Genomic DNA, 21,031 nt, shown 5'->3' with positions numbered 1-21,031 from the left:
TGATATCCTACAGTGGATATAAGCCTCAACATTTCAAAAGCTGCCATGAGTAAATGTGCAGATTTTGCTTTTTTTGAATTAACTCATTGCTCCATGCCTCGGAGCAAAGCATTCTCCCTGATTGGCCAGAGCATCAGTTCAAAGACTTCCTGGTTCCCAGTTGCAAGGCTTCCCTTAAAGTGACTGCACTCCAGAAGCCCTAACTTCTCTCAGTATAGATTTGCCTCTTGTTATTTCCCTCTTCTCTGCTGTCTCCAATCTTCCCCCCCTCATTCAAGAAAAGAAGGAGATTCCTACTTCAATTGGCACCCCCTCCCCATTCCGAGGTTCCCCAATCAAGTGCAGAACACTTTCTATTGGGGTGGGGGATAGAGGAAGACCCAAGTTCAAATCAATCTGAATTCAGCAGGATCCACAATGGAAAAACACAAAGAAAGTGCAGAATCAGTCCAGGTCCCTGCCCTGATGAGCATACATTCTCAATTTTGACATTGTGTAGATGGGATAATAAAGAATTTGACATATGCTTAATTTTAGTTGCAGTATGCTAGGTCTAAATTATTAGGTCAACAGACTCATGGGAATGTTGGTTTCATTCAGATATTTGGATAATATAGCAGAGTTTGTCCAGTCATAGAAGCATGACACTGAGAACAGTAAATAAATCTCCCAATAAGTTTATTGCAAATATATTAAACTTACATTCATTCAAGTAGATCCAGGTTGTAGTTGAAAAGAGACAGAAATAAGCCTAATCTAAAGAGTACTTTTCCTATCACAAATGACCCTCTACCCCAATATCATGTGAATGGGACTATGAAGGCATTGTCTCTAAAGGAGAGACCTGCAGAGACATTAGTTTCCATGGTAGGTCATGTGAAGAGAGGGAGCACAAAGGACACACCCTTACAAAGAAGGGGTCAGAGGGCAGCTTCCAGCTTTATTCAAAGAGAGGTATTTCATTCAAGGAGAACACTTACACACATTTCTAAGTGATATAGTGCCCCCAATGTCCATTCATGATGAGTCACTCACTCCAACAGATTATGAAGGGGGATTTGAAGGACGTGTTAGAGGTGACATCAGGATGGAGTTCTGGCAGGAAAGAGAAAAAAAATAAAGACAAAAGAGATTGCAAGAGAAGCAAGGCAGAGTAATTTGAAGGTTTTGGAAGAGAGGGGGGTGTTGAGAAGCAAAAGAGGAGGTGCATCAAGATATGGGAGCAGAGACACAAAGAAGAGACAAGGCTATGGAGGGCTTCGTGGAGGAAGATAGGAGTTTGTGCTGGTTTTCAGAGTGGACAGTGTGCCAATGTTGCATAACGAGGGCTGTCAACTGGTAAGAATGATGAAAGAAGCAAATGATTAGGGCAGCTGAGGACAGCTATGATGACTCACTAATGTGATCTTAAAATTATACCACATTAGAGAACCATCCAATTTCCATTAGAGAGCGGAAATGAAATTCACGGGAGAATTTCTTTTAATTGCAAAAAAATGTGCAACCCAGATACTCACAAAGTATATTTTTATCCAGTGTGCTCACTTTGTGGGCGCCAGAAACGAAAGCAAGTCAGGAGAGTATTTTCCCCTAGATTCCACAGGACTAAAGGTTTGCTCCCATAATGGATGTCAGAGAAACACACACCCCCTCCACACACAAACTTCCTCACTCTAAGGTAAATTTCCCCTCCAAAACGAAATGTTGTTCCCTCATGGACTGGACATCCCTTGTAGCATGTTGTCTTTGTTATTAAATAAAGCTGATTGCCCCACCCTGTCCGAGACAGACTTCTTTGCTTTACTCAGCCCTGGAACATTTTTATCAATTTTTCTCTCAGTGAGAGGAACAGCATAAAGGTAATGCCTTGGGTAAAAAATAAATGTCAATTTTGCACCATCTAGTTTGTTATCTAAGAATTTTTTTTTTGCTATCTAATAAGAATAATTGTAGAGCCTCTTGTGGCGCAGAGTGGTAAGGCAGCCGTCTGAAAGCTTTGCCCATGAGGCTGGGAGTTCGATCCCAGCAGCCAGCTCAAGGTTGACTCAGCCTTCCATCCTTCCGAGGTCGGTAAAATGAGTACCCAGCTTGCTGGGGGGTAAACGGTCATGACTGGGGAAGGCACTGGCAAACCACCCCGTATTGAGTCTGCCATGAAAACGCTGGAGGGCGTCACCCCAAGGGTCAGACATGACTCGGTGCTTGCACAGGGGATACCTTTAAGAATAATTGTATCTGATTTAAAAACCATTTTCAGTAAAATGGAGTACATGCTGGAAATATTTTTTCCCCATCTGTTATTAATATTTCCTCAAAGCCTGTTAAGGTTCTTAAAACAAGTTTTGCTTTGTAGGTGTGTGTCAGATCGATAGAGTAGCGATCCCCAACCTGTGGGCCGCGGACCTCATGTGGTCCTTCGACTAATTGGAGGTGGACCCCGAAGGACACCTTCTCCCCCCCCCCCGGCTCTTTACTTCATCCCTTCCCCCAGCCCTTTACAACACACTTCATTGTTGTGGCGTGTCTGTATCTTATTTTGAAGGGATGTTTAAACATTACCATAGCAATCAGAGAGCGCTAGGGCAGTGGTTGAGAGTACAGGAGTAAACTACCCCCCCACCGGGCCTCAGTAAAAGGCATTAAGTGGTCCCCGGTGAGTGGTCCCCGGCGTTCAGTGGTTCCCGGTGATAAAAAGGTTGGGGACCACTGACCTAGAGAACTTCTAATCTGAAACTATTGGAATTCCGAAGTGTTATGTTTTAGACTGCCCTAAATATCCTTATATGGAATTATTTGGTTCTCAAGTATCCATTTTCTATAGTCACTGAAACCTAAAATTTCCCAGCATAGAATCATAAAATCACAGAGTTGGAAGGTACATTCAGGGTCATCTAGTCCAACCTCCTGCACAATGTAGGAACTCATAGCTATTTCATGCCCAAGTGATCCCTCCACCAAAAATCTCCAGAATCCAATCTGGCCTAGAGGAAATTCATCTACCCCACAGCAACAACTAGCAATTCCCTGAGTATGCAAGGAAAGGCCACAAAAGACAAGCACTGGAAAAACCCTTCCTGCCCACCCACCCAAAATCAGCATTTCTGTCAGATGACTATCTAGCCTCTGCTTAAAAACTTCCAAACAAGGAGTACTCACCACCTTCCAAGGAAGGCTATTCCACTGAGGAACCGTTCTAACTGTCAGGAACTTCTTCCAGATGTTTAGCCAAAAGAATTTTGAATTAATTTCAACAGAAAACAACTCTGTTCCATCTTCAATATCACAGTCCCTCAAATATTTGAAGAAGGTTATCATACCATCTCTTAGTCACCTTCTCTCCAGGCTAAACAGACCAAGCTCTGTCAACCTTTCCTTGTATGACTTGGTCTCCAAACCCCTCACCATCTTCATAATCCTCCTCTGGATACACTCCAGTTTGATTACATAATTTTTCAGTTGTGATGCCCAAAACTGAACACAGTACTGCAAGTGAGGTCAAACCAGAGAGGAGTAACATCACCTTGCCGGATCTGGACACTATACTTTTAATACAGCCCCAAATCCCATTTGCCTTTTTAGCTACCAAGTCACATAGCTGACTCATGTTCAGTGTATAGTCTAAGACCCCTAGATCCTTTTCACATGGACTAATGCCAAGACAAGTCTCACCTATCCTATAGTGATGCATTTGATTTTTCATACCTAAATGTAGAAATTTACATTTTTCACTAGTAAAATTCATTTTATTCATTCTAGCCCAGTTTTCCAGCCTGTCATGATCATCCTGTATCCTGATTCTATCTTCTGGTGTTTTTGCAACTCCTTCCAGTTTAGTATCATCTGCAAATTTAATAAGCACCCCTTCTATTCCTTCATCCATATCATTTATGAATAAGTTGAACAACACATTGCCCCTGTGGCACTCCATGAAAAAGAAGAAGAAGAAGAAGAAGAAGAAGAAGAAGAAGAAGAAGAAGAGTTGGTTCTTATATGCCGCTTTTCTCTATCTGAAGGAGTCTCGACTACTTGCATGTAACAATTTGTTGCTCTGGTTGAGAATTTGTTTCCTTATGCACAGCAGAACATGCATCCTGGACATACATTGCAACCCTCATGAGTATGGCAATAAGGGTGGTGATGTGCTGACATTCACATTCATTTGTATAGATTATGACTTGGATCATAAACTTGCTTCCCTCTTTATGCACAACAGAGTTGATGATCAACAATGCAATACTATTATCTGTTATGAGGTGCATTTCAGCCCAATGCAATCTAATGGTTTTTTCATGAAGGGAAACTTCTGGCATCAGTAGAACACATTCCACAATGGAAGTCCATATCCACCATGGGAAAGGGCAAATGGAAATAAGGTTTATGATCTAAGCCCATGCAAAGCTTCCATTTTAGGAATGTTCTTAAGGCTGGAAGAAAGGTTAGACCAACATTTTTCAACCTTTTGACCATGGAGGAGCCGCTGAATTAAATTTTCAGGCTTTGTGGACCCCTGGATTGATGTCAGCTGGCCAAGCCTCCCTGCCACACCCCCAGAAGTACATGTCCCTGGAAGGGACATCACCACTCACACCTTTTGCCCTTCTTTCTCTCCCTCCTCCTGCCTTTACTACTATTACAACAGCTCCACCTCATTCAGGCAGGAGCTGAGAAGACAGCCCAGATTCCCCCCCCCCTACTTTGATTTTTACCCCCATGTCCTGCCCACCAAGCCCTCCAGGCAGAGGCAGCCAGTTCTCTAGCCAAGTTCATTAAGGCAGGAAAGGAAAGGTTGTGGACCCCTTCTAATGCTTCTGTGGACCCCCAGGGGTCTGCAGACCCCTGGCTGGGAATCCCTGGCTTAGACTTTTGCTCAGTGCAGTGGCAAGATGATAGTATGAGGAAATCTATGTCTGGGCTACTTCACTTCATACTGCAAATGAGAACTCATAGTGCTGCATGGACTGTAGAACTGCAGAAGCTGAGTGTCAGGCAAGGAGGGGCTGGGAGTTCATGGAGCATGGAATGGTAGCAGTAGAGCTTAGTGGCATCAGACAGGGGCTGAATTTGCTGAGTCACATGGTAAAGTCTAGCCTCTTGGGGGTGAAGCTGATGAACATGGAAGTGGAGCCAAGAGTATAAACATTACATTAAGCCAAGCAAAAATTAGTTTGAACCTATTCTGGCCCTTCACCATGAATCTTGTTTTAGTGAGGGCCCACTAAATGCTACTCAGCCTGAAAACAAAATTCTTTGTGCATCAAAAATGAACAGGTCCAACTGGATGTGAGGCTACTCCTGATATCTGCTCTGTTGTGCTTGGGGGAACATTTTCAGTGTAAGAGCATTCAGTTTTCTGACACTTGCCTGCCCACCTGGCACACATACCTGTAATCTGAAGGGGTACCTTTCATGCCAGTGAGAAGTTAGCCTTACACATCCTTAAGGAAAAGCCAGCGATCAGCAGAGGCCAGAAATCAATTCTAATGCTACAAATTACAACAGCTAGCCTTTTGGTGGTTGTTTTCAAACTCAGATGCATCAGGGAATCCGTCCACCCTGAAATCATTCTTCTGGGAAAATGCTTCACATTTGCTGAAAAGGTTGCCCAAAAATTGTGGCCATGGCAATTGTGAAATGAAAACATAATTTTCTTTATCTCGGTGAGAAGAAATGCATCCATAGAAACCTGCCAAAATGCGAACACCTGATGCTTTCTTTACTGCCTTCGTATGTGTTTCAGAAGTCTGGATCGTAAGCTGGCTGATTCTCTTGTTTGCAGTTCCTATGAATATCAGCAGGCTGAATCTTACATCAATATTAACCTATCCCCAAATCACTATTTAGGGTCCTCCCCCTTCTTCGCAGGGGAAGCCAAGGGGAAGTTTTTAGAGAGTGGTTGTTGGACAAGAAACCACCAGGGTAACAAAATGGAATGTGGAATTAGACATGAGCATGAACCATATTTTTGTCCTTTGGTTCGTGGTTTGTGGCTGAACCACAAACTGAACCACAAACCCACATGAAATGGAAGGTTGGTTGGTGAACTGACCCAATTTGTTTTGGTTCATGAGCCATTTAAAATTTAACTCCCTGCTTTCTGTTTCTCGTGACTCTTTGCCAGCAGCAGAAACCAGAGATTTTCAAATAGTGGAATGGCAGGCCTTATACCTTGAATAAAACATTGTCGGTCTTTAAAGTGCCCCTGGGCTCAAACTTCGCTCTGTTAGGGATTATTAAGAAAGTGAAAGATAGATCTATGATGTGGCCACATTTAGGTCACTGTATCTCAAAAAGGCCATCATGGAGGATGGAGCAGATTTTTCTGTTGTCCCAGAGGGATGGACCAGAACCAATTCAAATGAATTTTTGGCTAAACATCCAGAAGAAGTTCCTGACAGTTAGAGCAGGTCCTCAGTGCAGCAGGCTTCCTTGGGAGGTGGTGGGTTCTCGTTCTTCAGAAGTTTTCAAGCAAAGGCTAGATAGCCATTTGACAGAAATGCTGATTCTGTGAACTTTAGGCAGAATGTGAGTGGGTGAGCAGGAATGGTTACATCAGTACTTGGCTTTTTTGGCCCTTTTAAGGTGACCAGATTGTTCCACTTTTAGAGGGATATCTGGGGGCACCTGGCAAATTGTACTTATGTTGCAATTAAATATATATATATTACAATAATATTTTTGTGTTCTATGCGTTCTATGAAACCTTTTGTTGCTCCATATAGATCACATTTTTAATCAAGACCCCCACCCCACCATTCAATGGTGTCCCACTTTACCAATGTTAAAATCTGGTCACCTTAACCTTTCTTGCATGCTGTTCTTGCATGAAAATACCAATTGCCACTTTGAAGTTGGGAGGTAAACTTCCTCCAGGCCAGACCGCCCAGGAATTTGGGGGAGGAGCATCATCTAGTCATGGGATTGTAGTCACTGTGGGTGGGCAGGTAGTTTTGAGTTTCTTGCATTGTGCCGGGGGTTGGACTAGATGACCCTGAAGGTTCCTTCCAACTCTATGATTCTATGATTCTAACTGGGCAATCAGAAGGATAGATGCCTACATTCCTTTGTAATATGTTTATCTGGTTGTTGTTGTTTTTTTGAGAAAGTTATTTGCATGTCCATTCAAACCTGTCAAAAGAGAAGGCCATACAAACATGACAGAACATCAAAGATTACCCTTGGATGTAGAACTGAATAATGGCCCATCCACTTGGATAGTCTGTTAAGTCATGTAGAATATCTACAGAAGTTCTTCTCACCTTCATAGCATGGGGCCACACCTCTAATTCCTAGCCACCAAAGTGCCTCTAATTTGATTCCAGCATCTTCTCTTGAAATGCTGGACATTGCTGCCCCTGGTGATTTGAGGGTGTGTTTGATTAGCAGGGTGGCAGTTTTGCCAATGAAGACAAGGCTCGTTTCTGGCGTTAATATGGCCGCAGCCATTTCTTAATGTGCCACCCTCATTCATAAGGGCAGTGGAGTTGGCCCAGCACGATGAGCCTGACGACCCAGCCATTTTGGCTGCTTAACCCAAGGGTCCATAGACACCATGAGACCCGCTACATCCCAGCCAGGAGAACAGGTCACCTGTGTCCAGAATCCCTCACCAGGGAAGCAGCCATTATTGAGGCCCACCGAGCACCCACCTCAGTTTGGTGCACCTTAGGATGCTTTGACACCCTTAAGTTGCTTGGCTATGAGCCCCTGGCCTCCCAGCCAGGTAGGCCACACTCATATCTGCTGGTCTCATTAAGAAGACCCCTAACCTCCAGGGAGTCCAGTATGCAAACTGGTCTCCCTGCCAACAGGCTCCTAACATGCCTAAACCACTGTTGGGACAGATAAACCTTAATCAACACAAACCCAAAATACAGGGTGGGAGGGTGGGAAGCTGTTCGGCTGTGAAGCACGAGAGGGGCCAGGTGGCGCGCATGCTGCCTAATATAGGCACCCATGCCCTGCCTATGATGCATGCTGTGAAACTGCATGTGTGCCCAAGCTGCCCCTCTTGTTGTGGGCTTCATGGCTGGCACCCGCATCATCAAAGTTGGCCATGGTGAGTTTCGGCTGCTACTTGTAGATTTTCACTTTGCAATACTCATCAGTCAGCAGTAAATCCCATAGTTCTAATGCTGACACCATGGAGCTGCAACGACAAGAACAGTTGAAATGTAACAACAATGAATTGTTAGGAGTAGAAAAGGTCACTGCAAAATGCATCATTGTAGAACATGACTGTGTTCTCTGCAATGTTGTTAGAGACACAGGGGTTAACCACACCAAAAAATGGAGGGGATTACCCATGCTACATTGATTTGCACAAGGGAAGAGAACCACTTAAGCTCTTAAAGAATCTATCCAGACAAGGGCTGCATGGACCATTCTCTGTTTTCATATTGGTGAGCTGCAGTTGCTGAGGAATAGTTCCCAAAGAAACACTGCATGAATATTCACATAAATTCTATCAGGTGGCATGACCCCTCCCCCTCTTCCTTGCCTGGTATTTGCCTCTTCCACATTCCCACTTTCATCACAAGAAGAGTCCCAAGCAGTCAGGGATCATGAAGCAACTGTGATGATGTCATTATGACTCATGGGTAATCAGATTTGGCTATTGGATAATAGACCTGTGAGCTGACTACACAGACTACACCCTGTGCACCTGAGAGAAGAAGAAGAAGAAGAAGAAGAAGAAGAAGAAGAAGAAGAAGAAGAAGAAGAAGAAGAAGAAGAGATGGTTCTTATATGCCACTTTTCTCTACCCAAAGGAGGCTCAAAGCGGCTTATAATTGCCTTCCCTTCCTCTCCCCACAACACATACCCTGTCGGGTAGGTGAGGCTGAGAGAGTCCTGATATTCCTGCCTGGCCAGAACAGTTTGATCAGTACTGTGCTGAGCCCAAGGTCATCCAGCTGGCTGCATTTGGAAGAGCGCAGATTCAAACCCGGTTCACCAGATTAGAAGTCCTTACTCCTAACCACTACACCAAGCTGGCTCTTGGGTAAAGAGGCTTTTTTCAAGAAATATTGTGATTGTGGACATTTGGAAAGGTGAGACATAAAAAGAAATTAAATCAATTGTCAAAGAGCCAGCTTTGTATAGGAGAACCAGCTTCGTGTAGTGCTTAAGAGCGATGGCCTCTAATCTGGAGAACTGGGTTTGATTCCCCTTTCCTCCGCATGCAGTCAGCTGGATGACCTTGGACCATTCACAGTTCTCTCAGAGTTCTCTCGGTCTCACATACATTACAGGGTGTCTCCTGTGGGAAGGGGAAGGGTAAGTGATTGAAAGCCGCTTGGAGTTTCCTTTTGATAGTAAAAAAGTGGGGTACAAAAAACAGGCCTTCTCTTCTTCAGAAATGAACAGATCTTCCCCAACTCCCCTGAATCCATTTCAGGGAAATGGTGGGTGTTTAAGGTAAGCTTTAATTTGAACTGAAGCTCTACTTATTAACTACTAATTAGAAAACTTTGGTTATTCTTGTTTGCATGCCTTGTGGAATGTTCTCCCAGAGACCATCAGGGCCCTGACGGAACTAGGACAGTTCCACAGGGGTTGCAAGACAGAACTCTCCACCAGGCATATGGTTGAGGCCAGTACTCATGGACTAGAACATCATACAGTTGGGGGCTCTCCTCTTATATCCCATCCCCTTCCTATTGAGAGACATCGAACAGTGACTCAGCTGCAATATCATGTTAATAGTTTGAAATGTATTTCTTGTGCTTTATGGTTTTACTGTTCATATTGCTGTACGTTGTCCTGAGAAGACAGGGCCTCAAGAGGGTCAGCCTATAAATACAAAGATAAATGGATGGATGTCTCATTTTTGACCGTGCCTTGGTATTTTCCTTTCTTAAAATAATCCTGAAAGTAAAAGCCAGGGGTGGGGTGTGGGATGTGGGGACATCTTTCAGGATTCTAGGAGTACTTGAGACTACCTCATGTGATCATATAGTCATGTAGTGAAGACTATTGGAGTGGTCAGAGGAATTTTAGGATGAAGGGTAAAGCATTTGGAGATGGTCTTTTGATTCAAACCTGAAGTTCGGTAGGAATATAAATGGATAATGACACGTGCCAGAGGTCAGAAATCTTCCTTCCTACCCTGACTGTTCCATTTTTTATGTCGACAACATATATTATTCATATTCTCTACACAATGCTCAGGATGGAGGGAGTCTAACCAGCCAGTTGGCCTATGGCTTTCACTAGGTCATGGTTGAAACAAATGCACGGCTCATCCCATGGACATCCTAATGAATGCCCACAGTCCATTTTTCAGTCTTCTGCTGAACAGAAAGACAGCACAAAGGCATGTATATATCATTAAAGTCTACTTTTAAGATAAATAATGAATGCTTTGTGTGAGTTAGATGCACTGCAGAGTTTTAAAAGCTTTGTTCTGGAATTTAAACCCTTAGTGTGGGAGACTCATTGAAATGACTCATAATATAAAAGAATCAACATTCATAGGAACTATAAAAAAGGAGAAGGTATGCAGTTGTGAAGCACTGTCCGTTGTACTGTAACAACAAGGAGCCCTACATATGCAAAAAGAAGGTGTTTTACTGTGATGGAGGGGTGCAAAAGGGGGTGATGAGTATTGGGATATTTAGTTAACACAGCAGAGTTTTGCCCAATCATAGGTGCATGAATAGACCTCCCAAGAAGTATATTGCAAAAAAGTAAACTTTATTCAAGTTGATCCAGTTTGCATTCAGGTTGCATTTGATAGGGGCACGAGAGGTTGAGAGTGTTGTAGCTTTGAGAACAGGAGGGCAAGGGCTGATATGAAAGCTGTGTTTAACTACACAAAAGGTAGACATGTTGAAGAGGGGGACAACTTGTTTCCTGCAGTGTAAGAGACAAGGGCTCGGAGCAATGGGTTCAAATTGTGGGAAAAGAGGTACCACTCAAATATGGAAAAGCATTTTCTGATGGTGATGGATGTTCATAGATGGAATATGCTGCTTCACAGAGTCATGGAGTCTCCTTCATTGGAAGTTTTTAAGAGGAGATTGGACGAGCACCTGTCAGAATTCTCTGTGTTTTTTAAGTCCACTGGAGGGGGGGCTGGACTGGATAACCCTCTGTGGACCCTTCCAGCTTTCTGTGATTCTTATTCTGATCTAAAGAGTACTTATTGTTTGTAAACTGCTGTGAACTCGCTTGTCTGAGTGCAGCGGTGAATAAATCAAAATAGTATTAATAATAATGATGATGATGATAATAATTATTATTTCTGTCCCTCTGACAAATGGCCAGTTGTTCTTCCATATGTGTGTTGGAGTATGAGGACATTGTCTCTACAGGATAGATATACAGAGATATGTGTCTCCATGAAACGCCATGCGGAGGGTGAGTGTGTATGAGAGAGGAGGGATCAGAGGGCAACCATGAGTGGCATCCTATTCAAGGAATAACAGCAATACACACTTAGAGTGATTTTGGTATTCTCCATCCAATGTTCAAGCATGCTGAATCTCTCTCCCCAACAATGAGAACTGCATATCCTACTGACCAGCCATTGTATGGATACAATGGCTTCACAAGTCCCATTTCTTTAGCATTTATATCACGATTAAAGTCCAATAGTATATGTAGAACATCTTCCCAGGTAGGCAGCAGCAGGCAGCAGAATTAATCCAAGGCACAGACAGACCAAGTAACAGTGAGACATCACTCTTTCCGCAGGTCAAAAAGTCAAAAGTGTGGAACAAGCTAGCAGGGATAGTCCAGAAATCATAGTCCAAACATCCAGGCTGGGGTCAACAGTTCCAGGAAGTTTCGCAAGACAGGACACAAGCAAGGTGGGTGGCAGTGCTTTAGCAAGCAGTTGCACAGTTGCTTCCTTGTCAGCTTGCTCTCCTTGCAGTCTTTAAGCAGTCCTTATTCTGAGATTACTCACCTCTTTCCGGCAGCCGGTGCTGAACTAGGAGCTGTGCATTTCACCGTTTAACCTGCAACTATTTGAACACCCATCCTTAGTCCAGAAGTGTAGATTTTGTGCTGTGCATGCTGGTACATAAAATTGTGTCTTTTTTGTCCTTAAAATGTTGTTGCTCCAGGACTTCATTACAAGTCTATCTAAGAGATATCTGATATGAACCATTCCTTGTGAGTTTTAGAAATTTCCTGCATTCTCTTTTTCTTCACTTGTGAAGTTCCTGCATATTTCTCTGTGTTTTTTTTCTTTTCTGTTCTACATCTGTTTTGGTTAATTCAATATTACATGGTTTATGTCTGGCATTAAAATCTGCTGTTTAACTCAGCAGGGAGATATGCTGGACAGAAAGTGGTGTAATATCAAATTGACCACAAGGGGGCTCATACAGTACAAGAAGAGAGAGAGAGAGAGAGAGAGAGAGAGACTTATAAGCAAGGGAAATGAGAACACGGAAAAGTCTCTATGTTTGCAATTCACTTTGCAATACCACAGAGGTGTGCCATCTCCATGAAAGAACAGATGAAATTAGACAGAAGAAATAATAACAGTAAGCTGCTTTTGGATAGCATGAAGTTTATTTTGAATATATTTGATTATCTAAAATACTCCACTGAACACCATACTCCTAATTTATTTACAATGCCAGAAAGTATAATTATCTCCTTAATAAATCTGAGTAGAGGTAGTGCTAATTAGTTTCCTATTCTTAGAACCCTGTCTTGGTTATTACCAATAAACATATTTTCTCAAAAGGCTCTTTAGATGACCAGGTGTATGTTTTTCCTTATGTCTCTTTTTCATGCAATTTCTAAATATTGTGATAAGGAAACACATTTCAGTGTAAACAGGAAGGAAGACAAGGATCTAATTATGTATTAGCGCATTTACTGCTTGAGCTCACACAACAAGATTTCATTTCAATGCCTTTCTAAATACATACCCAGGATAACGTATTGAGCTATATTCTTTCCATGTGTGGATAGCTGAACATGACCCTATATCTGTTTTTGTTTTGCTAAAGTTGCTCCAGATCCAAATATGCATCTCATTCTCCATTTCCCTTGTGGATTGTTAGCCACCAGGTAGCTCATGATTTGAGCAGATGTTCCTGGTTTGTTTCTTTTTTTTTCCCCTTCCTTCCTTCCTTCCTTCCTTCCTTCCTTCCTTCCTTCCTTCCTTCCTTCCTTCCTTCCTTCCTTCCTTCTTTCCTTCCTTCCTTCCTTCCTTCCTTCCTTCCTTCCTTTCCTTACATTCTTGGGGAAAGCCATTGTGAATCAATTTTGCATGTATTCCTTCAGTGTTTTCAGCATGGCTATACAGAGTGGCTTGGCAGGTTTTCATTATTGATGAGAGTATTAAAATGTCTTTAAAAAAAAGAAAGAAAAGAAAAATTCACAGTAATGCAGATGGTAAAAAGAACCAGTTTTCCTCTTAACTAAAATACAAATCCATTTTAAGGAATGCATGTTATGTGAGGCAGAAGAAGGAAAACTGAGAATTGGTATAATTGCATGTACTTTAGAGATTTGCAAAAAAAAAAAAAAAACCCTAAGGCAGGGAACAACTGAGTGAGAAAGGATTATGTTGTGATTGGCCCCAGACTATTGTTTTGTTTTGTTTTTCAAATTACATGTGCTTCTTAACATACCATAAAATGATTGCTCCCATGTTTTGGCCAGGAATGGGAACATAGCTGGATAGTTTACCAGGTGCTTGCACATCTCTTAAACCGCTCCGCAGTACCGGTATAAATAAAACAGTAAGGCCCCTGGCGGAAGGCCCTGTCTGGGATGAGGAAGGGTAGCCGTCGGCCCCTTCCCCCTGGAATGGCAAGTGGAAGGCCCAATCGGCAAGCGCAAACTACCTGTCAATTGGGCCCTCCGCTTGCCATTCCGGCCCAAGGGGCCAATCAGCACTGAGCTGACAAGTCGGGAGGCGCAAAGTGCCTCCCAACCCATCCCCCAAATCGCCGCCTTCCCTGCATGCCGCCATTGCCACCCTGACCGCCGCTCCAGCTAGCTGCCCGACATGGGCAGCCTGCTGGACGCGGCGATGGGGTGGTGCTCATGGCCACTTGGAGCCATGCACCCGACCTGTGGTGCGCCCGCCGCCGGGAGCCTGCACGCACACATGCACACACACCACGCTCTTCCCTTGCCCCCTCCCCTCTCCCCCTCGATCCCCCTGCACTCCACTGCAGCTGCAACATACACACACGCACACACATGCCCATCTCCCCGCCAATACCAGACCCTTCATACACACCCCTCTCCCATCCCATTCCACATACCTCCATGCCTGCCTGAATGCCTTCCTTCCTTCCTTCAGACTTCTTCACTTCCTCTCTTTCTACATCTCCTTCCTGTCTCTCTGTCTCTCCCTCTCACTTGCTTCCTGTCTCCCTGCCTTACTTCCTCCCTCACTTCCTTTTTTCCTCCCTTCTATCCATCCCTTCAAGCACCCCTTCCCCTCCTTTCTCCATCCCATTCCTCCTTTCCTCTTTTACCTTCCTTCCCTACATTCTTCCTCCCGGTCCACTAGCGCCCACTGTATTTTGGTTGCAGAGGGCTTAATTTCTAGTGTCATGATAAATCATGGCTGAATTAATGTTCTCAAGTTAATAAGTTAATAAAGGGATTTATAAATCTTTTATGTTTTGTTAACAGTTTTGGTGATCTGCTTGCCACTACTGGTTGTGTGTGTGTGTGTGTGTGTGTGTGTATACACAGAGAGGAAGAGAAAGCAAATGCCATTTATAGATAACAAGGCTGGTTCATTCCACTGGTCCATCTTCTCCATCTGACGTTTTCACAGCAACCAACAAGGCACAGTAGTCAAGGGATACATGTTAACTCCCAATACTGCTATTCAGAGGTCTACAATCTTCAGATTATTTATTTATTAATTCAGATAGCTACACTCTGTCTTTTCTCTTGGCTCAAGCCAGTTTTTAAGTACTAATGAAAACATTTAAAATTGAGACAAAGGAAATGAGAAACCTCAAATGCATTTCCACACCTTTCCCTTTAGGAAGGGTTCCCTTCAATCATTATGTCTAGTAGTGTGATTCAGATTCTCCCTGAATCTAATTATGTCTTTTAAAAAATTATGCTAATAGCTATAATTATATCCACTAGCAATGAACCCCATAATTAAAAGACTTATGTAGTTAATTTGATTATTTAATTACCGACTGAACAATACATAGTGACTCAGGTCATGTATAAAAACTCTGCTTTAAAATTCTGGTTTACCTTGACCTGGATAGCCTAGGATAGACTGATCTTATCAGATCTCAGATGGTAAGCAGAGTTGACTCTGGCTACTATTTGGACAGAGGACCTCCAAGGAATACCAGGGGCATAACATGGAGGAAAAATGGCAAACCACCTATGAACATCTCTTGATTTGAAAACCCTATGGGGTCACCATAAGTTGGCTATCGCTTGACAGCAAAAATCAACACCAATAACAATGGTTTAATTAAACTAACTATGGGGGTTTCTGTATTCTCATTTTTTTACTTGTAACTTCCTATTTCTTCAGCCTTTTGTGTTTCTGTTCCATACAGGTTTTTCTCCCTATAGCTGTTAGTTCAATTTTACACCAGTTAATATTCAGTATATCTCCCTGCAGATTTAAACTACAGAAGACATAAACTAGTACAATATCGAACCAACCAACAGAGGGAGCAAAACACAAACAAAGCAGAAAAATGCATGTGAAACAACAGGAACTTCACAAGTAAGGAAAATGAAAATGTATGTTTGTATGTGGGGGGGGGGAGGTATAGTATGATTTGTACAAATGTGAGATATTAACTATGATTAGTTAGGATCCACTAAACCAGGATCAGAAACCTACATAGCTTTACTAATTTGCTGAGTTGAAAACAGTGAGGAAACAGAATATAATATGAAACAAACAAACATCCAAACCACTTGGTTAGTCATACAAGAGATAAGTGAAATTCCACCCCGACCTAGTGGAATGAGCTCCCGGGAGAGCTGCGGGCCCTGCGGGATCTTTCAACGTTCCGCAGGGCCTGCAAGACGGAGCTCTTCCGCCAGGTTTATGGTTGAGGCCGGGGCTGATAATAGATCTATGCCTCCCCCAGGGACTCGGGTTCTGGACCCGAAGCAAAACATCATCAGGACCTCCTCTCCACCCGCTAGTAGTGGGAGGGAGGGGGGGAGTTGAGCTGCCATTCTTGCCATGCCGGCAATATTGGCAATGTTATTATTGTTTTTATGGGGTTTTAATGGGGATTGTGATATTGTTACCCGCCACGAGCCACAAGGGAGTGGCGGGCTATAAATCTAATACTAATACTAATATTACTACTACTACTACTACTACTACTACTACTACTACTACTACTACTACTACTACTAATAATAATAATAATAATAAAACAGAGATTTAGTCAAAAGAGCAAGGAGTTGAAATTATTAAATATATGGAAGATAGACGGTGTATGAGTTTAAAATTTATTTGGACAGGTATGTTATCATATAGGGAAAACTGGATTAGATTAAGATGAAGGTGGAGTGCAAACTGGTAGAAGGAACAGTAACCGCTTGAGATATGTAGATGGCATAGCATTGCAGGAAGAAAATAGTAAAGACTTGAAACAACTGCTGATTAAGTTTAAAGAGGGAAGTGTCTAATCAGGATTGTTACTGAACATCTAGAAGACTAAAACAACAACTGAGGAATAATTATGCAGCTTGACAGTTGACAATGAAAAACAACTGGCTCCATCATCAGCCAAAAAGGAGACTGCACTCAAGAAATCAGAAGATAGAGACGAGGAAGGACAGCCATGAAGGTGTTAGAAAAGATTCTTAAGTGTAAGAATGTGTTACTAGCAAGCAAGATAAAGATAATTCATACTATGGTATTCCCCATTACTATGTATGAGAGTGAAAGTCATGTGGAAGCAGCACTAAATCCCATGAGCAATGAGAAGCCTCTCATTGCTTGTGGAATTTAGTGCTGCTTCCATATACTTCCAGGGGCAAATTCATTGTGCAGAATTGGTCTATCCCTTCAACCATACTAGTTACCCGTTTCTGAATGCATTCCAACTTATCAATATCCTACTTGAACTGTGGCACCCAGAACCGGACACAATATTCCAAAATGAGGTCTAACCAGTGCAGAATAGAGTGGAATTATAACTTTCCTTACTCTAGATTCTATGCTCCTAGCAAGGCAGCCTAATATCACATTAGCCTTCTTAGCTGCCATTTTGCATATTCCTATTTGTGGTCCACCAGAACTCTTCCACATGTTCTACCATCAAGCCAGGTATTCCCCATCTTATATTTATGCACCTCATTATTATTATTCTAATGCAACATGTCTCCCTTTTTAAATTATTTGGGGGAGGGGCTGTGTTCCAATTTCCCAATTAGATCTCCTTGAAGACTAGCCCTTTTCTCTGGGCTATTAGCCACCACACCCAATTTTGTGTGATCTGCATTATCTAAATCAATAATTACACTTTAGAGGACTAATTGGAAACCACTTGACATCACTTCATATACATGCGCTAACATTACTGAAAGTATATGCAGGCAGCAGCCGCTAGTTGTACAAATGGCTCAGTGGTAGAGCTTCTGCTTGGCATGCAGAAGGTCCCCAGTTCAATCCCCAGCATCTCCAGTTAAAAAGGACCCAGCAGTAGGTGATATGAGAGATTTCTGTCTGAGTCTCTAAAAGGTTGTTGCCATTCTGAATAGATCATACTGACCTCCATGGACCAATAAAGGTAAAGGTAAAGGTATCCCCTGTGCAAGCACCGAGTCATGTCTGACCCTTGGGGTGACGCCCTCTAGCGTTTTCATGGCAGACTCAATACGGGGTGGTTTGCCAGTGCCTTCCCCAGTCATTACCGTTTACCCCCCAGCAAGCTGGGTCCTCATTTTACCGACCTCGGAAGGATGGAAGGCTGAGTCAACCTTGAGCCGGCTGCTGGGATTGAACTCCCAACCTCATGGGCAAAGCTTTCAGGCGGCTGCCTTACCACTCTGCGCCACAAGAGGCTCATTGGACCAATAGTCTCGAGTATAAGGCAGTTTCATGTGTGTTCACAGAAGTGTGAGGCTGGCATAGAGAGAAACAAGAATGAGCCAGAGTCTGTATATTCAGTGAGTCTGATACATCTGGACATCTCCAGAGGTATAAAAATGTTGTACAAAACTTCAAGATACATTTCCTAGATATTAGAATTCAAGCAAGCCACTGCTGGTTCTCAGGTGTAGTTCAAATGTAAAACAGGGCCCTAGGGATGCCTCTGTGGTTCATGTTCAACATCTTTCCTTGCACTTTTCCCCACTACATCTGTGCTAAGAATAACCAGGGGTTTTTACTGCTGTCTGTCTTAGTTACAGCTCAAGCTGCAGGTGTGTTTGGCCATTCTCTTTGAGTTCTGGGTGCTTTGCACAATGGTACAGAGCCAGATATCTGGAGACTGGGTATGTTGCATTGATTTTCTGCTGTTCTCCAACTCGGCCTAGCTATTATGTTTGTATCCTCCAGCAATCTTTTGCTATCCTATGCTGTACCAGTATCCTATGGACAGTTTAAAGTTCTTTTTCCTTCTGACTTTTCACTTGAAGGTTCCCCCCCCCCACCCTGCCTTAAGGGTTCCCTCCAGGCTACTATTCTCATTAGCTTTTGGCTTGTAGCTAGTTTCGGATTCTTCCTGCCTGACAGGATGCCATCATCCACTTGTCTTATCTTTGAACACTCCAACTTACCATGCTGTATTTATTTTTTTTTTAGAGGGGTGTATGTTGCTGTTACATGTTTGGGATTAAGGGGGGGATTCTGAAAATTAGGAGCATTATTTTTGTCACACCCCTACAAATGCCAAGGCAGCAAGAGCAGGGAGGGAGGGAAGGAGAGGAGGCCAGCTTTACTTGACCAGTTTTCTGATTGCTGAAGATTTCCCCCCACTGCCAGCATGAAAGGCAGAGCTCGCCCCCCACAGACAGAAATGGCAGCAAGCAGTATCCTGTTTATTTTTAAATAAAACTGGCAACAGAGTAGTATTTTAGCAACATAAACAGTATAGAAATATATATATCAGCTTCAAGAAGGACGTAGATAAAATTGAAAGGGTACAGAGGAGAGTGACAAGGATGATCTGGGGCCAAGGGACGAAGCCCTATGAAGATAGGTTGAGGGACTTGGGAATGTTCACCCTGGAGAAAAGGAGGTTGAGAGGGGACATGATAGCCCTCTTTAAGTATCTGAAAGGTTGTCACTTGGAGGAGGGCAGGATGTTGTTTCCGTTGGCTGCAGAGGAGAGGTTTAATTGGTTTAAACTACAAGTACAACGATATAGGCTAGATATCAGGAAAAGATTTTTCACAGTCAGAGTAGTTCAGCAGTGGAATAGGCTGCCTAAGGAGGTGGTGAGCTCCCCCTCACTGGCAGTCTTCAAGCAAAGGTTGGATACGCACTTTTCTTGGATGCTTTAGGATGCTTTGGGCTGATCTTGCGTTGAGCAGGGGGTTGGACTAGATGGCCTGTATGGCCCCTTCCAACTCTATGATTCTATGATTCTATGATTCCCTGAATTCCCACTTTCCATTAAAAACAGAGGTATTCATAACAGTAAAGCCATGAATCCATTTGCCCCAGTCCTTATTTAAATGTAGCACGGACCAGCAGTAAGTATCCAACCAATGGGGAATCACACTGTAAGGGCAATACAGCCAAGTCTCACCCCTTTCTAGCAGGTTTTTGCCACATGCTGTTTACCCACTTTTCTTCCCCCTCTCTAGGTTATTTCAGAAGTAGCTGGTCAGCATTTGGGACCAAGCAGGAAGGGTGAGGAGTGACCCCTGATTGGCAGTAGGAAGAGCCTTTTTCCACCTGTTTCCTGATATTGGGAGAGGAGGGGGTCAATGTAAATTAATAAGGCCTGGTCTCACACTGCTTAGGCTGTAGCTAGTTTAGCAGGGGCAGGGAAGGTTGTTTGGGATGAGCTACAAGCACCTTGGGTCATTGTGTATAATGGAGAAACATCGTGAACAGATCACCCCTGGCTTTTCAATGGTATGGGCTAGGAGGAGGAACACCTTTGACATTGAGCAACACCTTTCTGAACCTGATAGTGGTTCTATGGTGCATCAGAGGATGAGCACCTCTCAGCACTTTATGTGCAGCCAAGGATAAATGAGGCCAAAACAGAGGCAGCCATGGATAGGCTGCTTAACGCAGCCTGCCCCTATTTAAATATTAGTACATTTAATAAGGGTGGCTGTCAGGAATCCAAACCTAAGTCCCCTTGGGTTGTTGCTTCTTGTCCCTTGAGCAATACCCCACCCTGTGGGTATCAAAGTTAAATACACACGAATCAGGCACGCAAAGTTAAATGCACACAAATCAAGTATATTTTTCTATGTAAAATATCAACAGAAAGCTTTATTACAAGATTAAGACAAAAGACTTCACTACGCAGTATGATCCCTGTAGTTCAGCAACCAAGAGACTAAAGAAGCCAACTCTTCTATCTGAGAGCCTCATAGTAGATGGCAAATCTTCTTGTAGCATAAAATCCAAGTAGTAATATAAAAGCATTTTGTATGTTGCTGTCCATGATGTTAAGACATAACATATCTAAGCATATTAGCATGGCATAAACATAGAGTTAGCATGCCTTCCCTCTGGATGATACCCTTATTGTAGCCTTGTGCCCTCCGACCCAAGTGACTGCTTGGATCCAATCAGAAATCTTTCTTGATGGAATTCTCCAGAAGATGGAATTGTCTGCCCCTAATTCCGCTGCTCTTCTTATTACACAGCTGAGCCCAGGTTCTCATGATTACCTAATTATCACATTCTTAAATCTAGACTTAAAAGAGATAAGGATAGCTGAACAAAGGCTGAAACTACATATGCCCTAACCCTAACCCTGAGCCATATGGAAGGGCGGTATAGAAATAAAATAAATACAATAAAATAATGCTGGTAGTGAGGAGAAATTTCCAGTGGGACAATGCTGACTTGTTAAGTCCAGGGCCATTTTTATGTTTTTCTCTTTAAAATTTTAAGGGCCATGAA

Source organism: Paroedura picta, chromosome 9, assembly GCF_049243985.1.
Source record: "Paroedura picta isolate Pp20150507F chromosome 9, Ppicta_v3.0, whole genome shotgun sequence".
Taxonomy (NCBI): Eukaryota; Metazoa; Chordata; class Lepidosauria; order Squamata; family Gekkonidae; genus Paroedura; species Paroedura picta.
The sequence above is the reverse complement of the archived record's forward strand: the minus strand, read 5'-3'. Positions refer to the sequence as shown.